This window comes from Ictidomys tridecemlineatus, chromosome 12 (genome assembly GCF_052094955.1).
Source record: "Ictidomys tridecemlineatus isolate mIctTri1 chromosome 12, mIctTri1.hap1, whole genome shotgun sequence".
Taxonomy (NCBI): Eukaryota; Metazoa; Chordata; class Mammalia; order Rodentia; family Sciuridae; genus Ictidomys; species Ictidomys tridecemlineatus.
Window position 1 is genome coordinate 29,113,770 of NC_135488.1, and position 25,289 is coordinate 29,139,058.

The 25,289-nt window shown below is 58.2% G+C and overlaps 2 long non-coding RNA genes across 2 annotated transcripts; both read left to right on the forward strand.

Moving 5' to 3' along the window:
* The first annotated feature begins 1,895 nt into the window (after positions 1 to 1,895).
* Positions 1,896 to 12,123, forward strand: LOC144369572 (uncharacterized). Its single transcript, XR_013429357.1, has 3 exons — positions 1,896 to 2,060; positions 4,037 to 4,149; positions 11,896 to 12,123. It is a non-coding gene; the product is annotated as an uncharacterized LOC144369572 (long non-coding RNA).
* A 1,057-nt stretch (positions 12,124 to 13,180) lies between these two features.
* On the forward strand, positions 13,181 to 14,974 carry LOC144369573 (uncharacterized). Its single transcript, XR_013429358.1, has 3 exons — positions 13,181 to 13,440; positions 13,640 to 13,783; positions 13,959 to 14,974. It is a non-coding gene; the product is annotated as an uncharacterized LOC144369573 (long non-coding RNA).
* The last annotated feature ends 10,315 nt before the right edge of the window (positions 14,975 to 25,289 follow it).

The window sequence follows — 25,289 nt, forward strand, 5'->3', positions numbered from 1 at the left end:
TGGCGGAGGAGGCCCAAGGCCACTGTACAAACCACAGGTGTCCTCCAGCACGGACAGCCCTGTCCCCCACCCAGGGCTCACGCATCATGACCAGAGGCAGAGACCCACAGCCAAAGACCCTCTGCCGCCTACCAGGCCATCCTGTCCCTGCCTCCTGCCCCGGACCCTGGGTGCCTTCCGCTGTGCTGTCCCCGCACCTCCCTGCCCTGGCCCTGACATGCCACCTCACCTCCAGACCGACTCAAGCCCAGCCTCACCAGGAGCCTTCTCCACCCCTCCCCTGTCACCTCCTGTCCCCCTCGGAGTCCTTGCCCCAGCACCACCCTTGCTAGGGTGTCCCCTACAGAGCTGGGATGCAGACACAGGGCAGGGTTGGCCTAAGGGCCGATTCCTTGGGGGTGAGGTTGAGGGAGCAGAGGCCAGGCCAGCAGGAGCCCACTGTGGTCAGGTGGCATGGGAGGCAAACCCAAGGGCCTGGGCAGCACCCACCCCAGGCCCAGCCCCTTCCCTGACCTTGACCCCCAGGGGCCTCTGGGAGGGAGAGTGGGTCAGAATGCTGAGATGGGCACCAGGGCCCTCGGGTGTGTGGGAGCTGTGGGGAGGGACTCCTGGTGCTCCTCCACCTCAGGGGGAAGAGGGGACGCGTGGAGGGAGAGTGTCCCAGGGGCCGAGGCTAATCAGGAACCCCGCCTCCCCAAGGGACCGCCGCTGGCCTGAGGAAGCAGACATCTGCGCGTGCGCCACCACGGAGGCCCCGGCAGGAGCGCCCACCCGAGAGCTGAGCGCAGCCCAGGCAGCAGCCAGCTGTAGACAGGACCCCTGTCCAGGCTGGGCCACGTCTGGGCCAGCAGAGCGGGACACTAGCCTGCCGCCATGGCCTTCTGCTTCTCCAGCCCGGCTGCCAGCCCTGGGAGACACCAGCAGAGGACCTCCTGACCTGTGGGGAAAGAATCCCCAAACCCACCACCGCTGGTCTCCTCAGCAGTGTTTATTCCTCCCTCCTCATCTGGGAGGTGCCACAGGTTTCTGGGAAGTGACCCTAAGCAACAGACCAGTTCCCCCACCCGAGACCCTTGCCATAATAAAGCTTCTCTTCTTGTCAGAAGGATTTTCCGAAGGGTGTCCACAGGAGAGCAGAAGCTTCCTGCAGAGGGCTTTGTGGATGGTAGCTCTCTCTCTTGTAAGCGCCAGGTCTGCAGACAAGACGTGTGAAAGCTCTGTGTGGCCCAAGACTACAGGACAGAGAGCAACCGCTCCCACCCACTGCCACAAAACCACCCCCTGAGGATGAGTCGAAAGCAATTTCCAGGCTCAAGGTCCAGAGGTGTCTGGGCGTGAGCCCCTCTGCACCGCGGCAGTCTAAGTAAACCCGCGTCCTGCGACTTCCTCCGGTGTCTAGCCTCATGTGTCCTGCGTCACAAGGACATCACAAGGTCATCACGGGCAGCGCCTCCTCCTGTGCCACACAGGCTTCAATGCAGTCTGTAGGATTCCTGTGGCTTGGCCGGCTTCGAAGCTCAGAGTTGAAGGCCCCACATCCTGCCTCCTGGCCATGCAGCCTGGTGACGATGGCGTCTGCCCAGCCCCTTCAGAGAGTGTCACAGGGTTGGCTGGTTTTGAGTCCCTGTCCTGCGGGACTATTTGGGTGGCCTTGGAGGTGTCTTCTGAGGTCAAACTGTGCAGGCCCGGGAGACAAGGAGGGTGAAGATGTGGGTCCAGGAGCTGCTTGGGGGTGTAGGGGACAGGCAGCCTGGGGACCTGCCCCGGGGCCCTCCTGTCCAGGACCAGTGTCAAGCCTGTGTGTGCCTCCTGCCAGCAGGTCATTTCGTGGTTTTATACACTGCTGCTGGTTTTGGCTTCTGTAATAAGAAAGCTCAGGGGGCGGTTCCCGGGGCTCTTGCCAGGCCCTCAGCAGCTCAGCTCTTGGCTGCTGTGGTCCAAGTACGTGGGGTTGAAGGGCGGCTGGGCCTCCATGCAGAACGCTGAGCACGGCCCCAGGATGACACGGAACGCTGGCCTCATGGCAGAAGCGGGGAGAGCACCGGCAGGGCCAAGTCCAGGTCAGCACATATCCTCCTCTCCATGTCCCTCCTAGAACTGAGACTCCGAGCAGAGGTGGGCCTCTGATCCCCAGGCGCCCATGACATGTCACTCCTGGTGCTTCCCCAGCACTGCATCGTGACTGTTGGCGACTCCCCAGCAGCTCAAAAACATCCCCAAATGCACCTGGAGAAAGTCCATGGGTCCAATCAAAGGCCAGGGCTCAGCTGTGTCGCTCAGGCCACCTGGGAAGTAGGGCTGGGTGCCCCTTTGTACAGGCAGCTCCCCTGAGACCCATTTCCAAACCAGAAAGCAGGGCTCACTCCCTAACAGAGGGAGAGAGGAATGCCCCCCTCCAGTTTTGCTGAGCAGCTATTTGGTCCCCTTCCAAAGCCGTGCTCTAGCCAGAAAAATAGAACAAGAGCCACTGTGGGGGGAGGCACCGGCCTGCCCACGCTGCCCAGACCACTTGATTGTAATCCTCCTTTAAACCTCCAAGAAAGCCCGACTGTTTCCCTCGTTTCACAGACAAAGCAACAAGCCCGAGATGGAGGAGTGGCCCGTCAGACCCCACTGGAGTGACTAAGGACTGGGCTGCTGGTGCCAAAGGTCCAGCCGTGGCCGCCATCTTTCCGATAAAGAAGCAGTTTTTTTTTTTTAAATTTCATCCTATTTACTAAAATCACACTTTAGATCATTTTTAAAACAGAGAAGTGAAGAAACCTAAATCCAGACCCACGCCCCCTCCCCCGGCCTCACCAGCCCTGAGGATGCAACTGGGGGAGTAGCACCCCCCCTCTGCTCCCGCGACCTTCCCCCTGCTCCCGCCACCTTCCCTCTGCTCCTGCGACCTTACCCCTGCTCCCGCCACCTTCCCTCCAGTTGCTTCCCCCTCTGGGGGCTCCGGGGGGCTCTTCTTCCTCCCCACAGCACACTGGGCTAGGACACAAGCTAAAAACCTCACGTTACTTGAGGACCCCTCAAAAGACCCTGTCTCCACACTCAGTCACATTCGGGGCCTGAGAGAAGATGTCTTGTTGCCCTGAGTTGCTCTCGTTTCTTGACCATACCTCTCCGTCCTGCGTGCCTAATCCTAGACCTTTGAGACAGATGTCCAGAGGAGGGTGGTGCAGGGTGGGGACATGAACTTGCTCTCTTTCCCTGTGCCCTCCGTAGCAGGTGGCTTTCATCTTCAAGGTTGCAAGATGGCTGCATAGTCCCAGGCATGGCGTGCACATCCCAGCAGGAGGAAGGCAGAGAGGCGAAAGCCACCTCTAGTTGACGATTTCCTTTTGCTTTTGAAGGGACGTCTTCTGTAGGGACTTCTGCCTACACCTGTTTGGCCAGGATGAGAGCCCCGCTCCTTCCTGGCTAGCTGCAGAGAGGGCTGGGTGGTACCTGTTTCCAGGGTGCTTCCCTGATCACAGAGGACAGCGGGAGGCCTCTGAGACGCGCCCTGGGTCCCCGCATCTGGGAGTGTTTCTGGGGGACACAATCACGTGATACGATATTAAAGGAGAGCATCCCCTTGGGCCGCCCTCAGCTGCGGGTGGCTGGGACGGAGTCCATGCCAGTGCGTCCTCTCCTCTCCATCATGCTCTGAGCCTCATCTATTGAGTGAAAACCCCCTTCTGCAGGGGTGGGCTTGTCCCTTGGCCACTGCCCCTCCTGTTTTATAGGTCCCCACACTCTTCCTGGGTACTTGGCTTCCTTCTGTTGAAGGGGGCTTGCTGTGGTGAGCTGGGCTCCTGGCAGGGGGCGTGGTCTCCGTGTGGCCCCTCCCCTCCCCTCCGACACCCGCCCTGCCCTGTGTCTGGACCTCATCTCCCAAGCCCACACAGGGTGCCTGAGGCATCTGCTGCTGTTCTCCCTCTTTGAGGTCCTTTCCCCCAAGCCTCACAGGAAGAGGCGGGAAGACTGAGCAGAAGGGACTCCTTGGCTGGAGGAACAAGGACCTTGGGGCTCACAGAGTGGACGCCTTCTTCCTTCTAAACAGGGACTGACCCGCTGCTGAGGCACTTGCTTGGAGGAGCCCTGCCTGCCCACCACGGCTAAGAGCCCACCGTCAGCTCCCAGTGACCTGGGCACCCGTCCTGAATGGAAGGCCAGGTGATGGGTGGAAACAGGGGAGGGAGGGAAGATGGACAGACAGATGATGGACGGATGGAGAGATGGATGGGTGGATGGATGGTGGATAGATGGACAGGCGAACAAACAGAGAGATGATGGATGGATAATGGATGGGTGGATGGGTGGATGGAAGGACAGATGGAAGCCCTCCATACATAAACCTGTTTGATACTGTAGCGATTGTTTCATGCTATAGCAACACGATGCTCCTCAGCTGTGGAGACGGGTTGCACGGGGAGGAAGTCGGCAGTGGATTCTCACACAGGTAACCGCTGGTCCTCTGAGTCTCAGGTGCACAGGGAGGTCCTGGGGCCTCCCGCGATGGCACACTGGCTGTAAAATCTGATGCCTCGTGGTCAGTCTACACGAGCTAGCTCTTCCCAAGCCAACGGCTGTTCACAAGGCACCAGGGAAGGCAGGTCCTGGTGACAAGTCCTTGCAGCTTAAGCACATAGCCTCACAAGCCCCCTTTGCCCATGAACTCGGGACCCTGAAGGCTCCCTCGCACAGAGCCATGGAGCTGAAGGTTGGCTTGGGGTGGGACCCCTCCAGGGGCCCAGGGATGGAGGCTCAGCGTCCAGGTGCAGGAAGCCCAGCGATGCAGGACGAGGCTCCTGGCCGAGGCCCCCATGGCCTGCAGGGCAGAGGTGGCTCTCGTCACCACCTGCACTTCCTCTGCCTTCCTGGAAGCTCCCGCCTGATGGCACCCGGGGGGAAAGACTTCATTACAGCAAATGAATCAGACGTGAATACCACTCGGACTTCCAACAGTAGCTGCTCCACATGCTAAGGAGCCTGCGAGGCAGCAGGTCTCCCACCTCCAAGCAGAGCACGTGAGGGCCGGCAGTGCCCAGCAGGCACGTCCACACCTCCTGCCCGCCGCTGTCCTCTCCAAGTAGCCCTCCACCCACAGGACAGACTGGCAAGACAGAGGACTCCATGTGTGACCCTGGTTTTCCTGTGGCCTGTGTTGCTCCAAACAACGCTGCATCTACACCGAGGAGATGCCCTCTGCCCGCTGGTGGGAAGGGCTGAGGGGACGGCTGCTCCTGGCTTGGCACGGAGCAGGGTTTCCTGTGGGAATGAGGACTGTATCCTGCCTGGGGCCTTGTCCCCAGAGGGACCTCAGGTTGTGTGCACTGAGCTGGACGGACAGCGTTGCCTGGGCCTGCCCCACACGCCTGTTTACAGTGGTCACCCCTGAAACACAGACTCCTGAATGGCCCACACCCTCATCACTGGTGGAGACCCATTCCTGCCCCTCTCTGACCCCATGGCCTCCTACCCTCTCCACGTGGACCTTTGGAGCCCACTGGATCTTGCCCTCTTGCTGTGGTTGGAGGCCTCGGGCCTCCACATGCCCAGGCCAGTGTGAGCCTGTGGGAAGATAAGAGGCCCCCTGCAGGAGAGGCAGGTAAGAGAGGCCGCGCTAGACCTCCCACCACTAGCCAACCTGCCTGGAGGCCACAGACACATCAGCTGGGCAGGGACCAGAGGGCCCTCCACGGCCAGCCACAGAACCAGGAGAGGTCACCAGGGTTGTGTGTGTAGTTTGGAGCTGCTGCATGTCTGGGTACCGTGTTGGGCAGCTGAAGTGAACCCATGTGGCCTGGACACCATGGTGGAGGTCAAGGGGGCCAGTGAGCCCAGCGCAGAGGCCAAGGCGGTGGGCAGGAAGGTGGCCCCTCTTGAGAGTTTGCACAGGTGGGTGTGGAGAGGCAGCCGCTTCTAATCCTCCCTCCCCTCCTGACGCACACAGGCCATCTCTTGGTGCTGAGAGGGGCCAGGGGACCCTGGGGGGCCCACCCCATAGCAGATCTAGAAAGCCCCCTCCTCTGGGGCAGTGCTGCCAGTGGCCCGACCTGCAGCACCCTGGATGCAGGAGCCTGGCTCAGCGCAGTCCTTGCCCCTCTGCCGAGAGCTCTCCTTCCAACTGATGGTGCCCTCCCTCACCAAACCACACAGGCCCTGCTGCCCAGTGCACATGCAGGAGAGCCAGGCCTCCCCTTGGAGAGAGCAACAGTGGGGGTTGGCAGCTTCTGACACAAACTCAGCTCACCGTCCTTCCTCCTTGTTTTAAGGTCAGAGAAAAATGGCTTCTCAGTTCTGCGTTGAACACACCACTGACCTTGGTGCAAAATTAGCAGGTATTTTCTTCCTTATTGGAGCTGTCACAATAGGGATTGGCCCCAGTTCCTCCTGGGCATTGCTCCATATCCCTGTCCCAAGTCCTCCAGGATGCCATAGGAGGTGCCATCTCTGGAAATGTGCTGGGATCCCAAATGCCCAGGCAGCTCCGTGCGCACACACCTGGGATGCGCTGGAGAGGGAAATGGGCTGACCCGAGGTGCGGTGGAGGACTCTCCTTTGCCTGAGTCCTTGGCCGTATGGCCAAGTGTTTAAACACATGAATTCCATCCAGAATCCTAGAGCCCAAATCCCAGATCAACAACTTACTCTATAGGATCTTAGGCAAATCCCTGCCCTCCCTGAGTCTCAGCTTCCTGACTGTAAAACAGGATGACGGTCCCAGTCACCAGCCCTCCAGATCCCGGCGAGAGCTAATGAGTGGTACATATGGTGCCCTGTATGCTTAGCACATGACAGCAATTGCCCCTGGCAGTTCAGAGGCACAGGAAGGGGCGGGCGAGGAGCTGGAGCCGTGCAGGTGACCACGTCTCCCCGCTAGTTTCAAGTCCCGGGTCTGGTACTCCTCGTCCTCAGGAGTCCTTCACTAGCACTCTCAGCCCAAGCTCTACAGACGAACAGCAGCAGGAGAGGGGCACAGAGGCCCGGCACTGACTCCTTTTGGTCTTTATTTAAAGGAGGATTTGGAAATCCGCAGAACCGAACAGCCTAAAGTGAGGCTACTGAGGGGATAGGATTTTTTAAGTAGAGATCAAAGAGGGAGGCGGCTCGCGGTGCCTCCACATCTGTGGCGGCTCTGAGCCACTCTCCAGACTGCCTGGAGTTGCCGTGCGGACGCGTGGCCCATCAGTCCAGCCCACGTGCTTGCTGGGCCATGCAGAAACCGAGCACAGGGCAGCCCACGGGGAGAAGGAAGAGGAGCCCACTGCATTGAGGGCCATGTCCTGAAGGGGCCCGACCCTGGTGTCACCACACCAACCCCGTGACCAGCTGAGGAGGGCAAGAGCTGTGCCCTCTGCACATAGGAAGCTGGGGCTCAGAAGGACGTGGTGACCCGTTCAAGCTGCACCTTGGACAAGTGCACAGCCCCGACACGAGCTTTTGTGCCCTGACCCTGAGAAGATGGCCTGGGCTCCCAGGAAAGGCACAGACAATTGGGGAACTTTTCACATCCCCAAACCCGGGGTCCCTCATTTTCCCTCTGGCAGAGCGGTGACTGCTGACTGGCCCTGTGCATGGGGAGGACTCAGGAGGCCCTGGCCTGGGGCCACCTGCTTGCCACCAGCTCCTCTGCCTTCACGTCCTCACGTCCCGCTCGGTCCCATCTGTGATGAGGCCTCTGCGTGAGCAAGGTCAGGCTCAGCACCTCTCCAGAGAGCCACGGCAGCCCCTGGCCAGCGCTCCTGGGCCCCTCCTTTGTGAAGGGGGAGCGCTGTGTCCTTTCTCCGGTTGGGGAAGCTCAAGAGCGGCAGGCAGGAGAGAAACTAGGGCAGGCTTCTCAGAAACGCAGGAGAGGAAATGCCCTCCCAGGTGATGTGCTTAAGCCATCCCACGGGGAGCACTTTGTTTTTGATGGGCCAGCTGACGTTTCCTTCCAGGAGCCCAAACTGAGAAAACTGGGGCAGGCGCTATTTATCCCAGCCAGAGACTATAGCATCCTGTCCCGCCCTACCCAGCCTCCAGCAGACTACTCGACCGAAATGCAAAAACAGGAGTCGGTGCGAGGCTCCTCCCACGCCGGGCAACAGCGGGCAGGCCGCCTTCCCCTGTGCCAACAGGAGCTGACAAACAGGTCACCAACAGGGCCCAGCTGGTCTGCTTCCCTCCGCTCTCCAGGTACAGGTGCGGTCCCCCCACCAAGAACGCAAGTCCCTGGGGAGTCAGGAGCTGTGTTGAAAGGCCGGGCAGAGGTCGAGGAAATCAGCACTGTTCAACAAAAGCATGAAGCACAGCAGGAAGACTTCAGGCTGTTGAGAAGGTGTTCAAGTATTTCAAATCCATTCTGGATACAAATCTGCACCCTAGTGGGCACAGGGGGCCTGGTGGTACTCCAGGCTGTAGCCCCGCAGCCCACCTAACTTCAGTACCACTGAGGTGGACAGTTTCCCGGGGCTGCTTGGGTGCACTGTGTGGCTCTGCTTTGGGGTGCCAGGTCAGGGCTTGCTGGGAAGCAATGGAGGCCCCTTCACCTCAATATCATGGTTTGGATCCAGAGTGTCCCGGCTATTGAAGGCTTGGTCCTGCTGTAGCAATGTCAAGAGTCGGGGCTGTCGGGAAGTGACGGAATCATGAGAGCTCTGTCTGTATCAGTGGCTGATCCACTGGTCGCTGAATGGACTACTGGGTTGGTGGAGGCCGTAGGGGGGCCTGGTGGGTGGAAGCGGGTCACTGGAGCTCTGCAGTCGGGAGCTATGTCTGCCCCTGTCCCCTTCCTGGGATTGACCTCCCTTTAAAATATCTGCACCCAAGACCTTGTCCGAGGCTCTGCTCCAAAACCAACTTAGAGAGTGAATCTCAGGTGGCTTCTGGAACTGGATTGTCCACCTGATGGAGCCCTAGGTGACACTGCTCCCTAAGCCACCCTGCTAAAGTTGGCATGTCAGGGGGCGGCAGGGGGTGGTGACCCTCTGAGCAGCATCAGGGCTCCAAGTCTCCCACCGAGAGTGTGTGTGGCAAGGTGCTGGCAGGCAGTGGACACAAGCCTCAGCCTAGGCAGTGACTGGCACTAGAGCAGGCAGCATGGTGACCGCAGGGCCAGGAGAGCGGCTGCCCTTGAACAGCCTCAGACTCCACAGAGAGAATGGAAGCCGGGCCCACAGATTCAAGTTCCAGGTAGCTGTCAAAGTCCGGACACCTCCGCGGCACCATTTAAAGTGACCCCTGTGTCTCGCAGCCAGAGGACAGATGGTGCTGAAATCAGGCCCATAATTAAATCGAAGAGTGAAGAAAACATAAAAGAGACTGAATGAATGGCTCAGGGGTTGGGGGGCACTGAGGAAGGAGCAGGTCCCGTGTCCAGGCCTGGAGGCGAATGTGGCTCAGAATCCTAGGCTGTGCAGCGCCAGCTGTGAGAAGTGCCGTATTCCCTTCCCAGAGGAAAGAGCCCCGGGAGGGGCTGAAAGGCAAGGCTTCGGCGGATGGCATCCTTCTCCTTGGGGTCCCCTGTCCTCCCATTACCTCCAGGCCCATAGCGAGTGTCGGCTATCAGCACAGCCCGGTCAGGCGGTGAGCGACACAGGGGAGCCGGAGGGCAGGGCTGCCGAGCTGTGGCTGTGTGGGGCAGCTGCAGATCCCAGCCGAGGTGGACTGTGGCAGATGCTCTGGCCTGCCCAACTTCAGCACCACCCTCGTGGACAGTTCCCGGACCATGGAAGGGATCCACTTCAAACCATAACTCCCGCGTTCCCCACCAGGGCTTTCTCCAAAGCTGCGGAACGTGCCCCCACCGGGCGCCCCTCAAGCAGTGAGGATGGGGGTGGGGGGTAAGCGGGGGCCCGGGCAGGCTAGAGACAGGAATGTAAATGATCAGATTCCACTTTTGAATCGCCGACTTCAATGGTCAGAGATTGAGGAGACGTTGATCATGAGGATGGTCGACGTCCTCCTTTTCTGGGGATAATATTTCAGCTGACCTCAGTGACCTTGGCTCACATGACTGTGGCTGTCCCCGCCTCTGTGACCCCCGTCTCCTCCTCAGTCCCCTCGGGCCCTCCACGTCCAGTCACGGAGAGCGGCACAGGTCCTTGGCTGCCTCACGCTCTCCCGCCTCCCAGCTCAGGCCCCAGGACTCGGCCCCTGGAGGAACTCCCTGCCCACCTGTGACCGCCCTGGGCTATTCTAGCCTGACCACCCTCCCAGGGCGCTGGCATCCCTCTGCCCGAGGAACACCAGGTGCTCCTAGGACTCTCTCCTTGGGTCACCTGCTGTCATTATGGAAACCTCGTGACACTGTCTATGGACTTGGGCGCAGGGACCCTGGACAGGAAGCTTCATGAGAACAAGGACTGGGTCCCTCCTGCTCCTGTAGCCCCAGAACCTAGTGCAGCTCAGGGTGCAGAGCAGGGGCACAGTGACGTCTGCTCAGAAACAGGGTGGGTGTGACGCCGTCACATCTGAAAGTTCGAGAGCCGTCCACTCGGGAGCGTTTGGTCTCCCAGGGATGCCATGGCTACACCCCATGGGTCCAGCGCTTCAGCCAAGAGAACCATGAGCTCCCCCGGTTGGAGGTCTATAACCCAGGTCTCAGCAGGCCACGCGGCTGGTGTGTGGCGGAACCTGCTGCCTCCCTGGCTGCTGGTGCCCCTCGGCTGGCGGCCCTGTCGTCTCACGCCTTTCCCCCTTCGTCCTCACTCGACATTTCCCTCTGGTAAGAAGGGCCCTGGTCACGTTGCAGCCAGGGCTGCCCCAATGGCCTCACCTTAACCGCATTTCCACAAAGACCCTTTCTCCCAACAGGGTCCCTTCACGGGTCCTAGGAGTCAGGGCTTGGGCCTTCAGCGTGGGAGACATGGTTCCACTCTGAGCATTGCCTGCGTGGGGACGGAGACTGTTATGTCTTCACGGTGGCCAGCAGACTGTCAAGACCCCCGGCATCGGCCCAGGGTTCAGCAAATGTGGTGGGCTCAAAGCCAGGCAGGAAGGGAGGGCCCGGGTCAGCGGGCCATGCGTTCTGCCCTGGACTCAGGGCGCTCACCCAGCACACTGCACCGACAGTCCTGTCCCCTCAGAGTCCCCCTGCAGCTGCCCTGCTCCCTCGCATGTAGGGTAGCAGGTCATTTGGCCAACAGAACATGGGGGGCTTCGAGTTTGTCCTTCTAGGCCAAAGCCATTAAAAGCAGGGTGCCCCCCATTCCCTCCCAGTGATGGTGAGGCCTGGGACGCGGCTCTCGGCCCGAGGGCTGTGAACCTGGATGAGATGAATCGCCTGCTGATGTTTACGAGGCTCCTCTGACACAGCCCCTCCTTCAGCTGAGAAATGGGCCACAAACCACAGAGGCTCCTTGATGGTACCCAGGGCTCAGTCACAGCCCGAGATCACAGGCATATTCGTGTCACAACAGTGACTGTAGACACATGACACTCCTCACTCCCTCAGATTCCTGGAGCTTAATTAGACCTTCATCTGGTGTTGGACACATCCATCAAAAAGCCCTGCGTGACTCCTCAAATACGTGTGTAGATATTCTCACAAGGACCTTCGGCGTTTCCTTTGTAATCATGTATTTTTACTTCATTAATTTTGAAATCTTATTTTTCAAGGGATCCACAGACTCCCCCTGGCTGCTTCATGTATCCATGGCACCAAAACAGGGTCAAACAGAATGCCTGACCTAGGAAGAGAAGGCAGAGGTGGGGGGAGTCAGGACCCGCATCCTGTCTGGGAGGGCGGGAGCAGGACCTGCATCGTGTGTGCAGAGCCACTGTGGACCAGCACACCTGCAAAGGATGGTTATGAGGGGGGAAACAGAAGCCAACTTGGCAAAGCCACTGTCAGGACACATTTGTTACAGCAGCTAGATCCTCCTCAGCCTGACTGGTAAGTTGCCGGACCCACTGACCACACAGTTGTATCCACAGGCTAAGCTACCATGTGTCTTCTCATGGAGAGGAGTCCACTGCCCTGAAGGATGGCCAGGAGCAAGCTCCACTCCCCCAGGAGCCCAGGACCCACCCAGGGGCCTCCCAGATGCCACACCTCTCCTGTTGTGAGCTGGCGCCAGGTAATCACGGCCAGCTCCACTCTTGATCCTGGCATGAAACCAGCAGATGTCAGTGGCCAAGGAGCTGACGCTTAGGAGGAGGGAAACGTACCCCAAGACTCCGACCTTGCCCAGTGATACTGTCTGTGGGTCTCTGGCGTGCGCGGCCTGTCCCACAGAGTGGCCTGACTGGAGAGTTCTCTTCGTGCCTAAACCAGGTTTTCATCACTGTGACCAAACATCCCAACAAGAACAACTTAGAGGAGGAGAAGTTTATTTTGGTTCCCAGATTCAGAGGCACAGTCCGTGGCCAGCTGACTCCCTTGCTCTGGGTGCGAGGTGAGGCAGAACTCTGTGGGAGAAGGGTGTGTGGAGGACATCTGCCCAGTTCATGATCGCCAGGAAACAGGGACTTCCGATTGCCAGCCTAAAACAGAAACCCAAAGCACACCCCAGGGACCTAACTCCTCAGCCAACCCTTACTGGCCTACAGCTTCCATCCATTCATTCAAACTATTAATCTGTCAAGTGGATCGATCCATGGATTAGGTGATGGATTCTTGTGACCTGATTACCTCCCCTCCGAACATTCCTGATGTCGCACACGTGAGTTTCAGGAGACACCTCCTATCTAAGCCATAACAGTCCCCCCCTGGCACCCCGGAGCTCATGTCCATCTCCCAAAGCCAAACACGCTTAGTCCCTTTCCAGGAGTCCCCATGGTCTTGTTCCAGCATTGCCCAAAAGGCCAAGTCCAAAATGCCACCTGAGACTCAAGGCGACCTCTGCTTGTGAGCCCCTGTAAGGATCAGAGTGAGTCACATAATATAGAATGGCACAAATGAACATTCCACTACAAGAGGGAGCAGTGTGGTTGTAGAAAGAAGGCATGGGTGCAGGACAAGGCTGAATTCAGCTGGGCACACGTCCTGCAGCTCCACGTCCAGCACCTGGGCACACGACCTCGTGATGAGCTCTGTGTCTGTGGCCTTGCTGTACAGCCCACGCAGCCTCTCTGGTGGCCTGTTTCTGCTCCGTGTCTGCTGGTCCTCTAGCAGATGTCCACTTTACTGGCTTCTAGACCCTGGGGGTCTCCATGGTCACTGCTCCTTCCTTCTCACATCTCATCCCCACCTCGAGGGCTGCCTGCTGGGACTCCCACCCTCTCCCTTGCTGGCCTCCCAGGCCTTTCTTTGAAACTCTGGGGGATGCCCCCAAGACCTTCTAACTCTAGCACCCTGCACTCCTGCAGAGCCGGACCCTCGTGGACGGTTGTCCAAGATCTGCCACCATCTGGAATAGTAGCCAGGCTCCCTGGGACCACGGCTGCAGTGACCTCTCAGTGCCTGAGTGGCTCCACATAGTGGAACATCTTCCAAGGTCCCCTGTGCCAGCAGGATGTCCCCATGGTCTTTTCTCAAAGGTATTTCTCCTTTTATTCCCTTGAAACGCCCTGAGCCATCTTTTTTATGGTCTCTGCACAAAGCCCTTAGTGTCTCTTTAGGAGACGGAGTCTCTTTAACAACCTCCCTTTCCTTGGCCTTCATTGTAAACACACTTTTCTGGTCAAATCGCAAGTTTTAAAGACCCTTCCTCTCTACTTTCTGCTCCTGTTCTCGCAGTGAACCTGCTACACCCACACCCCGACGAAGTGCCGGGCTGCCTGGAAATTTCTTCCACTAGATTGATGCGTCCATCGCTTTCAAATGCACCCTCCCATAAGGTCTCAGAACCTGGGCCAAGTGTAGGAGCTTCTTTGCTGGAAGGTAAAGTGAGTAGCCTGAAGTCTTACACCCAGTCCTGTCCTCCTTCCCTCTGTGACCTCCTGATCCCAGCCATGACTGTCACAGTCTATTGTCATTCTGCTCGTCTAAGCTCTCACCAGAGTCCCTGCAAGCTCTGTTTACAGTGGCCTAAGTCATCTCCATCCCGCATCTCCAGACTTTTCCAAGCTCCTCCCACAAACCATCTCAAAGACTTCTGAACCACGTGGTCAGATGGTCTACAGCACCAAGCCCACGTCTCGGGGCACATTGACATCACTGTGGCCAACACGTCTAACAGAAAAGAAACTTGGAGGAGGAAAAGTTCACTTTGGCTCCCAGTTCAGACGTTCCATCCATGGTCAGCTGACCCCACAGCTCTGGGTGCGAGGTGAGGCAGAACAGCACGGCACAAGGATGGCAGAAGCTCGGGGGAGCAGCCCAGTTCGTGAGAGCAGGAAGAAGAGCGAGCTCTGCTTGCCAGAGACAAGAGGTAAACCCAAAGCCCTGCCCCAGGGACCTAATTCCTCTATCCACCCCCTAACTGCCTACAGTCACCATTCATTAGTCCATTCAAATTATTAATCCTTCAAGTGAATTGATCCACTGATTGATTAGGCTATAGCTCTCCTAATCTAAAGATGTCACCTCTGAATACTCCTGCGTTGTCTCACATGAGCTTTCTGGGGATGCCTCATATCCAAACCACAGCACCCAGCCGGACAGCTGTGACTCTCTCGTCCCAGCCAGGCCTGAGCGAGGAGGCCACGCAGCCTCAGAACACAGAGCATCCTCTGAAGCCCAGGCTGCTGCTGGTCAGTCCCCTTCACCGGTGCCTCCACACAGGTTCCCACTGTGGCCTCTAGCCCTGCCTCCCCTGTGGGAAGGAATGCAAATCCCCATAAAGGGGACCAGCACAAGCCACCCTTTATATGCCATTGGAGCATAAGGACTATTTTGAGCTGAAAGCAACTAAAAAATCGCAAAACAGGGAGACCTCTCTGCCCTCCCCTTTTGGGCTAAAAGCAGAGAATAAACTTCCCTTTTACAAGGGAAATTTACATTTGCAAAGGTGTCTTCCTGCCCCCAATTCATCACCTGATGCAACTTGAGTTTACATAACAGATCTTATTAGACAACTGTGTGAGTCAGCTCTCAGTCACTGTAACAAAACACCTAAGACAATCAACTTAAAAAGAGGAAAGATTTACAGATTTACGTTGACTCCGGAGGGAGTTTCACAGGTTTCATTCCATCCATGGTCACCCTGCCAATGGCTCTGAGTCTGTGGTGAGGCCGAACATCATGGCAGAGACTTCAGTCAGAATTTTTGTTGCTGAACCAAATGATTTGACAAGAACAATCAGAGGAGGAAAAGTTTATTGGGGATCACAGATCCAGAGGTCTCATCCACAGATGGCTAAGCCCATTGCTCAGGGCCGCAGGTGTGGCAGGACATCAGAGTGGAAGGGCGGGGCAGAGAAAAACAGCTTAGGACATGGCAAACAGGGAGCAGAGCGGGCTCCACTCACCAGGGACAAAATATACCTCTCATGCCCCCAGGGACGTACTGCTCCTGTCCCGCCCCCAGGGTTACCACCCATTGGTCCATCAGGGGATTGATGCACTGATGAGGTCACACCTCTCATAATCTTATGATCTCATCTCTAAACCCCCTTGAACCATCTCACACATGAGATTTGGGGGGACACCTCCAAAGCTGATCACATCATGGTGGCATGGAGGCAAAGACAGAGGAAGAGGCCGAGGTCCAAGTGCCTCTTCAGGTTACACCTCCAACAACTAAGCAGCTGAGTTTTTAAACATATCAGAAATAATACATAACTGTCCCTGGTCCCTCCTAAAGCTTCCACACCTCCCGGGGCCACCACAGGCTGGGACCAAGCAGGATAGGACTCCGAGGCAATGCCCAGCTGGGAGCCCCAGGCCCCAGGCTGCTCCCCTCCTTGCCTCACAGAGCGGGCTCAGGGGCCTCCTGCCGAGCCGGGTCCAGCCTGCTTGGGGGATCTGACCTGAGCTTGTGTTGACGTCTTGAAACAGAAGCACCTTCCTCCTAGTGGCTCACATTGCACCACCACACCCTCCAGCCCCATTGCTACCACACGAGCCTCAGCACCTGCTGCTGCCCTCCGCCTGCAGGGCCTGGGAGCTGTCCCGGTTTTCCCCATTGGGTCACTGCCCTGGCACGAAAACAGGAAGACACCAAGCCTGGGCCAAGAAGGAGCTGCACCCCTCACCCTCACCCCTCACCCCCACCCCCACCCTCACCCCTCACCCCCAGCCCCACCCTCACCCCTCACCCTCACCCTCACCCTCACTCTGACCCTCACCCTCACCCCTCACCCCTCACCCTCACCCCTCACCCTTCACCCTCACCCTCACCACTCACCCTCACCCTCACCCTCACCCCTCACCCTCATCCCTCCCCCTCCCCCTCACAACTCACCCTCACCCTCACCTCTCACCCCTCACCCCTCACCCCTCACCCTCACCCTCACCCTAACCCTCACCCCTCACCCCTCACCCTCACCCTCACCCCTCACCCTCACCTCTCACCCTCACCCCTCACCCCACCCCGCACCCTCACCCTCACTCTAACCCTAACCCTTCACCCTCACCCTCACCCTCACCCTTGCCCTCACTCTCAGCCTCACCCCTCACCCTCACCCTCACTTCTTACCCTCACCCTCATCCTTACCCTCACCCTCAGCCCTCAACCTCAGCCCTCACCCTCACCCTCACCCTCACCTCTCACCCTCATCTTCACCCTCACCCCTCACCCTCACCCTCACTCTAACCCTCACCCTCACCTCTCACCCCTCACCCTCACCCTCACCCCTCACCCCCACCCTCATCCTGAGCCTCACCCTCGCCCTCGCCCTTACTCTCAGCCTCACCCTCAGCCCTCAGCCCCTTACCCTCACCCCTCACCCTCATCCTCACTCTCACCCTCACCTCTCACCCCTCACCCTCACCCTCACCCTCACCGCTCACCTCTCACCCTTCACCCTCACCCTCACCCTCATTCTCACCCTCACTCTCACCCTCACCCTCACCCTCACCCTCATCCTCACCCCCACCCCCACCCTCACCCCTCACCCTCACCCTCACCCTCACTCTGACCCTCAACCTCACCCCTCACCCTCACCCCTCACCCTTCACCCTCACCCTCACCACTCACCCTCACCCTCACCCTCACCCCTCACCCTCACCCCTCACCCTTCACCCTCACCCTCACCACTCACCCTCACCCTCACCCTCACCCCTCACCCTCACCCTCACCTCTCACGCCTCACCCCTCACCCTCACCCTCACCCATCACCCTCTCCCTCACATTCACCCTCACCCCTCACCCCTCACCCTCACCCTCACCCCTCACCCTCACATTCACCCTCACCCCTCACCCCCACCCCGCACCCTCACCCTCACTCTAACCCTCACCCTTCACCCTAACCCTCGGCCTCACCCTCGCCCTCACTCTCAGCCTCACCCCTCACCCTCACCCTCACCTCTCACCCTCACCCTCATCCTTACCCTTACCGTCATCCCTCACCCTCACCCCTCACCCTCACCCTCACTCTCACCTCTCACCCGCACCCCTCACCCTCACCCTCACTCTAACCCTCACCCTCACCCTCACCTCTCACCCCTCACCCTCACGCTAACCCTTACCCTCACCCTCACCCCTCACTCTCAGCCTCACCCTCAGCCCTCAGCCCCTTACCCTCACCCCTCACCCTCATCCTCACTCTCACCCTCACCTCTCACGCCTCACCCTCACCCTCACCCTCACCCCTCACCTCTCACCCCTCACTCTCACCCTCACCCTCATGCTCACCCTCATCCTCACCCTCACCCTCGCCCTCGCCCTCACTCTCACCCTCACCCTCACCCTCACACTTGCCCTCACTCTCAGCCTCACCCTCAACCCTCAATCCTCACCTTCACCCTCAGCCTTCAGCCCCTTACCCTCACACTCACCCCCACCCCTCACCCTCACCCTCAGCCCTCATCCTCAACCCTCAGCCCCTTACCCTCAGCCCTCACCCAGAGCCCTCACCCTCACTCCCACCCCTCACCCCTCACCCCTCACCCTCACCCTCAACCCCACCCCTCACCCTCACCCTCACCCTCACCCTCAGTCCTCAGCCCCTTACCCTCACCCCTCACCCTCACCCTCACCCTCACTCTCACCCCTCACCCTCACCCTCACCTCTCACCCTCACCCTCATCCTTAACCTCACCCTCATTCCTCACCCTCACCCCTCACACTCACCCTCACCCTCACCTCTCACCCTCACTCTCACCCCTCACTCTCACCCCTCACCCTCACCCTCACTCACACCCTCACCCTTCACCCTCACCCTCACCCTCACCCTCACTCTCACCCTCACCCTCACCCTCACCCTCGCCCTCACCCTCGCCCTCACTCTCAGCCTCACCCTTCACCCTCACCCTCACCCCTCACCCTCACCCTTACCCTCACTCTCTCCCTTACCCTCACCCTCACTCTCACCCCTCACCCTCACCCTCACCTCTCACCCTCACCCTCACCCTCACCCTCACCTCTCACCCTCACCCCTCACCCTCACCCCTCACCCTCACCCTCACTCTCACCCTCACTCTCACCCTCACCCTCACCCTCACTGTCACCCCTCACACTCACCCTCACCTCTCACCCTCACCGTCATCCTTACCCTCACCCTCAACCCTCACCCTCACCCCTCACCCTCATTCTCACCCCTCACCCTCACCCTCACCTCTCACCCTCACTCTCACGCCTCACACTCACCCTCACCCCTCACCCTCACCCTCACTCTCACCCTCACCCTCATCCTCACTCTCACCCTCACCCTCATCCTTACCCTCACCCTTACCCCTCACCCTCACCCCTCACCTTCAACCTCACCTCTCACCCACACTCTCACACCTCACCCTCACCCTCACCCCTCACCCTCACCCTCACTCTCACCCTCACCCTCACTCTCACCCTCACCCTTCACCCTCACCCTCACCCTCACCCTCACCTCACCCTCACCCTCATCCTCACCCTTCACCCTTCACCCTCACTCTCACCCTCACCCTCACCCCTCACCCTCACCCTCACCCTCACCTCTCACCCTCACCCTCACCCTCACCCTCAGCCCTCAGCCCCTTACCCTCATCCCTCACCCCTCACCCTCACCTTCACCCCCACTCCTCACCCTCACCCTCACTCTCACCCTCACTCTCACCTTCACCCTCACTCTCACTCTCACCCTCACCCTTCACCCTCACCCTCACCCTCACCCTCGCCCTCGTCCTCACTCTCAGCCTCACCCTCACCCCTCACCCTCAACCTCACCTTAACCCTCACCCTCGCCCTCACTCTCAGCCTCACCCTCAACCCTCAACCCTCACCCTCCCCCCTCACCCTCACCCTCAGCCCTCAGCCCCTTACCCTCACCCTCACCCCCACCCCTCACCCTCACTCTCACCGTCACTCTCACCCTCATCCTCACCCTCACCTTTCACCCTTCACCCTCACCCTCACCCTCACCCTCACCCCTCAGCCCCTTATCTTCACCTTTCACCCCGAGCCCTCACCCTCACCCCTCACCCTCACCCTCAGCCCTCACCCTCAACCCTCAGCCCCTTACCCTCACCCCTCACCCCTCACCCTCACCCTCACCCTCAACCTCACGCTCAGTCCTCAGCCCTTTACCCTCACCCCTCACCCCTCACGATCACCCCCACCCCTCACCCCCACCCTGACTCTCACCCTCACCCTCACCCTCACTCTCACCCCTCACCCTCACTCCTCACCCTCACCCTCACCCCTCACCCTCACCCTTAATCTCACCCTCACCCTCACTCTAACCCTCACCCTCCCCCTCACCTCTCACCCCTCACCTCACCCTCACCCTCACCTTCACCCCTCACCTCTCACCCCTCACCCTCACCCTCACCCTAACCCTCACCCTCACCCTCATCCTCACCCTTCACCCTTCACCCTTCACCCTCACCCTCATCCTCACTCTAACCCTCACCCTCACCCTCAGTCTAAGCCCTCAGCCCCTTACCCTCACCCCTTACCCCTCACCCTCAACCTCACCCCCACCCCGCACCCTCACCCTCACCCTCACCCTCACTCTCACCCTCACCCTCACCTCTCACCCTCACCCTCATCCTCACCCTCACCCCTCACCCTTACCCTCACCCTCACCTCTCACCCTCACCCTCACCCTCACCCTCACCCCTCACCCTCACCCTCACCCTCACTCTCACCCTCACCCTCACTCTCACCCTCACCCTCACCCTCATCCTCACCCCCACCCCTCACCCTCACCTTCACCCTCACCCTCACCCTCACCCTCACTCTCACCCCTCACCCTCACCCTCACCTCTCACCCTCACCCTCACCCCCACCCCTCACCCTCACCCTCACCTCTCACCCTCTCCCTCACCCTCACCTCTCACCCTCACCCTCATCCTCACCCTCACCCTCACCCTCACCTCTCACCCTCACCCTCATCCTCACCCTCACCCTCACCCTCACCTCTCACCCTCACCCTCATCCTCACCCTCACCCTTACCCCTCACCCTCACCCTCACCCTAACCTCTCACCATCACCCTCACCCTCACCCCTCACCCTCACTCTCACCCTCACCCCTCACCTCTCACCCCTCACCCCTCACCCTCACCCTCAACTCTCACCCTCACCCTCATCCTCACTCCTCACCCTCATCCTCACCCTCACCCTCACCCTCACCCCTCACTCCCCCTCTTGTCTGCACAGGAGGAGAAGGACAGCTATTATGCACGCCCTGCAGGGCAGTAGGCTGCCCGCCCTCAAACTAGGCTGGCTGAACACAAGGCATGGCCATTTCTTGGAGGGAGAGCCCCAGTCCCATGTGTGCCCAGTATGCAAGGGGGGGCTTAGAGGAACTGGCCCCTGAGTCCCCCCACAAGTCTTCACAGTAGGGACTACTGCCTGCTGCCTTCCAGATGAGGAAACAGGCCGAGAAGTTAAACACCAGACCCAGGCCACCTTCCAGTGGAAGGAGGGGCAGGCGTCCCCTACAGGCACAGGCGCACCCTGGAGGAAACGGTGCAGCCACGCCTCGGGCACGCTGGCCCCCTGCCCTGGACTCCTGCACACTCCGAAAGCTTCTGGAGCCTCTCCTTGCTCCCCTTCCACATTTGCCAGGTCAACTCAGGGCCCGTCTGGGGCCTCTGTTGAGCTTGGCCCTGGGAGGCTCTGGGCTTCTTCTGCTGTTTGAAAACCACCCTCCAGCTCAGCAGATGGGTCTGCCTGGCCACAGACTCAAAGCAACAAGGTGAAGTGACCATGGACTGAAATGTCTGAAACCATGAACCCAAATAACCATGTTCTCCTTAGGATGTCCCCCTTATCTATCTCAGGCATTTGTCTATCACAGTAATGGAAAGCTGACTAACACAGAAAATCGGGACCAGGAAGCAGGGTTGTTTCTGTGACTGTATCTGAGGATGTGATTCAGAGACCTTTGGAACTGCCTTACAGTGGGAATTGGGGAAAGTCTGGAGGAGAAGGTTAGAGAAAGCCCAGATTGCTATCAGCAGATCTTGATGTGCAATTCTCGTGAGGACCCAGAAGACCAGAATGCTGACAGGTATGCAGACAGTAAAGGTCAGGTTGATGAGGTTTCCGAAAGAATGAGGACTCCATTGGGATTTGGACTAGAGGTCATTCATGTTCCATTCTGGAAAAGAACTTGCCTGTGTTTTGTCCATGCCCTGAGACTTTGTGTGAGGCCAAATTTAAAGGTGATGAACTAATTTATGTAGGAAATTTCAAGGCAGCACAGTATTTGGACAGTGGGATGGGTGTTGTTGCTTTTATCCATATTTACAGTGAAAATTGGGAGCAAGATACAAAGCCGAAAGATTTGAAAAACTTGCTGTATATCCAGAAAAGGAGTACTAAAAGTTGTATCCAAGGAGGTTGTGGTTGCTAAAGAAATTAACACTATTAAAATCAAGCCGAGCACTGTGGACTGGGTAACAGGAAGAAAACTGTGAGGGCATCTCTTGAATCAGCAAGACCCCATCTTTGCAGGTCCAGAGATTTGCCTGAGAAGAGAGACCCAGGGAGGGCAGCATACTCACACAGAGCTGTCCAGGGATGATTTTCCCAGGATCTTTTCCCTGTGTTTGGCTATCCAAGCCCTCAGGAGCTCCTGCAGTGGTGGTCCATGCAGGCTGGCTGATGTTCAGGCCAGTGGCAGACCTGGTGTGCAGATGTGCAGAATGCCAGGGGTCCTGCAGGCTTCTGGGATTTCCAAGGGAGGCCATGCAGGGTGTGGCAGGGTCAGGATCCCTGCAAGCAACCTCTGCCGGGGGGGGGGGGTACACAAAACTGAAAGAGAAAGGAACCCAGCAGTGTGGACCCCAGGAAGTCAGAGATGCCAGCACCCCGGAGCTTGCTGAGAGCAGCCGCAGGTAATGTGGAGGGCCAGCCCAAGAAAGAGGCCATGGGCTGCAGCCAGGCCACAGGGGGACGCTGCCCAGACACTTTGGAGGTCACGTTCTGCCACTGTGTGCTCCGGGTGCCACACGTGGAGCTACAGGATTTCATGTTTCCCAGCTGGATTTGATCTTTCCTTTGTTCAATCTTTCTTCTCTACTCCCTTACACCTCCCTTTCGGAGTAGGAATGCCTACCCTGCGCCCCTGTATCTTGGAATCATATAACTTGTTCTTTTGATTTTCATAGCTGGGAGTTGCCTTGAGTCTCAGAGACTTGGGACTCGGCTTTTGGCAAATTCTGGCACTGTTTAGACTTTAGGGAGCCCCAGAGATTGATGCTCTGCATTTTGCATATGAGATGGACATGGGGGCAGGCAGGACCAAAATGTCATGGTTTGGATCGTCAGTTTCCTCCAAAGACTGTGTGTTTAGGGCTTGGTCACGGTCCTGAGGCACTACTGGGAGATATGGAAACCTGTAGATGTGAGGCCCAGTGGGAGGAGGTCTGGTCCCTGGAGGAGTGCCCTCCAAGGTAGTGCTGGGGGCCTGGGGCCCTTGTCTCTCTCCTTGCCTTCCAGCCACCATGAGGTGAGCAGCTATGCGGCTCCATGCTTCTTCCATGACGTATCACCTTGCCACAGTCCACAGAAACCAGGCACTGAAACCATGAGCAAAATAAGCCTTTCTTCCTTTTAAGTTGTTTGTCTTGGGCATTTTGTCACAGCAATGGACTCTGAGTAAGACATCAGGGTCAGATGATGTCATGGGGGGTCCCACCTTGGCACTGGTGGCCTTGTAAGAGGAGCAACATGCTCACTGTGTCTCAGCATGTGACAACCCAGCAGGAAGGCCCTCACCAGATACCTGTGCCACGCCCTTGACCTTCCCACCCTCCACAACCAGGAGCCAATAAGCCTCTGTTCTTTGTGTATTATGTGGTGTGGAGTATTCAGTTTTAGCAACAGAAAATCAACTGTGATGGTCAGTTTAGCCGCAACCCCTCCAGCCCTGACGTTCACTCTTTGCCATCGACCCTCTTCCCCTGAGTTTCTGCCTCTGGCCAGAACCTTTGCCTCGTCCTTTCTGTACAAACGTCCTGTCTAACGGGGGCGTGAGCCTTCTGCTCCGGCTCCTCTGTGGGTCTTGGTTTTCTTGGGAAGACTCCTGTGCACGTGGACGATTCTAATATAAATGTGTGTCCTTCTCCTGTTAATCTGTCCCGTGTCGATGTAATTCTTAGCCTCAGCCAGAGATGTCAGAGGGTAGGGAAATTCCTCCCCACACACCCTCACAACCAGTAGGAAGTGACCGGATGGCTGGGAGACCCTGTCCCTTCCCCTGGGCTGCCACCATAACCTGGTGGACACCCAGCCCCGCCTCCCCACTGACACCAGGATCTGGGGACAGGACCACAGTGGGATGTGCCCACATCTCCTGCCCTCCCACCCACCAGGTCTGTGCGAGGAGATAATGATCCATTTGTATTCATAATCCTATTGTTCAGAGGATTAATTAAAAGGCAAGAGTATTTTTAATCATCTGTACTAATTTAGGGGAAGAATTTAGGAATATAATTGTGTTATCTATAACTGAGGAATTCACACAGATCCCTCTTGGAATCAGAATATTAATATCTCTCCATGAGACTCTGTGACTTGAGCAAATCATCGCAGTCGTTCCTTCTAAATTAGCCAAATTAAATGAGGATAATTTAAAATGTTTGCCTGGGCAGACAGCAGCCATGTACCAGCAAAAAGACGGGCTTTCTCCCCAAGTTTAGGAAACCCACGTCTCGGACAGGCGGGCAAAGGAGTTCCAGCCCCACCCAGGACCTGAGCTGGGGCTCAAGCCACAGGGCAGAGGACAGCTGTGTCCCTGCAGATAATGCAGCAGGGAAGTCAGGTCACAAATGGGCTTGGGAGGAGGGATTCCCCCCTGGGTTTCCACCTGAGCAGCTCCTTGAACCTTGGAGTGGGTGACCCACAACCTCTGTCCCCTAAGGCCAGCAGGAAGAACCAGCCCCCTGTGCAGCCAACAGACACAGACAACAAGCAGCCTTATGGGGAGGCGGCTCAGCTGGCCAGCACAGAGGACCTCAGACTGTGCCTGGGTTGGTGCCAGCAGAGCAGCCAGCCTAAGGACACCACCTACCTTCTGGGGGGAGTGAATGAGACCAGGTCAGAGACCCCGCAGCAGTTCCAGCCACCAAAGGGCCGGGGACAGGACCTTACGCATACCAGGCCATGGGGAGAAAAGGAACTCAAAACTCCGGGGCTCAGCTCTCTGCCACAGTCCTCCTCCTGGAAGGACTCCCCACACAGTCCTCCCCGCACAGTCCTCCCATGGCCTCGGGACTCGTGACTCGGAGCTTCTTGTCCTTATTGGTGCACACAGGTCCGTGGCTCAGCCAGGGATAGAGGGTAGTGTGATTTAAACACTTAACTGCATACACACACATGCACACCCACTCCGGCCATCATACATGTTAATGCACACACTCACCGGCTCACGCCAATCCTGCTGCTGGTGTGTACCTGCCAGGGACTTTGGGCCTCTGACCCTTTCTGTGAGGTGAGAGTGATATGGCTGGTCCAGTCTGGGGTGCAGCTGGGTCCACACAGCTGAACCAGTTAAAGCTCAGCACCATTGGCAGGCAGGACACTGACCCAGTGGCCCTTACCTTCTCCTGCACCCCTCCACTGCCCTCCACTGCAGGGACTGTATGCCCTCTGCCACCCGGCACTGTCAGGGTGGCCCTGTGTCCCACCCAAGAAGAAGGGATGTTTGTTATGTGTCTAAGTGTTGAGTTGTGGCCAAAGGACTAAGGAGGGGAGGAGCTCAGGGACAATAGAGCAGCAGGGACTGTCACCAGGGCAGGTGTCCTCTCTCCTGACTCTGTGAAGGGAGGCATTCCCCGGCACCACCCAGGTCATGTGACCAGGGAGGAAATGAGGAGACACCACGGCTGAGAGCTCTCGAGGACACTGTACCTGCAACG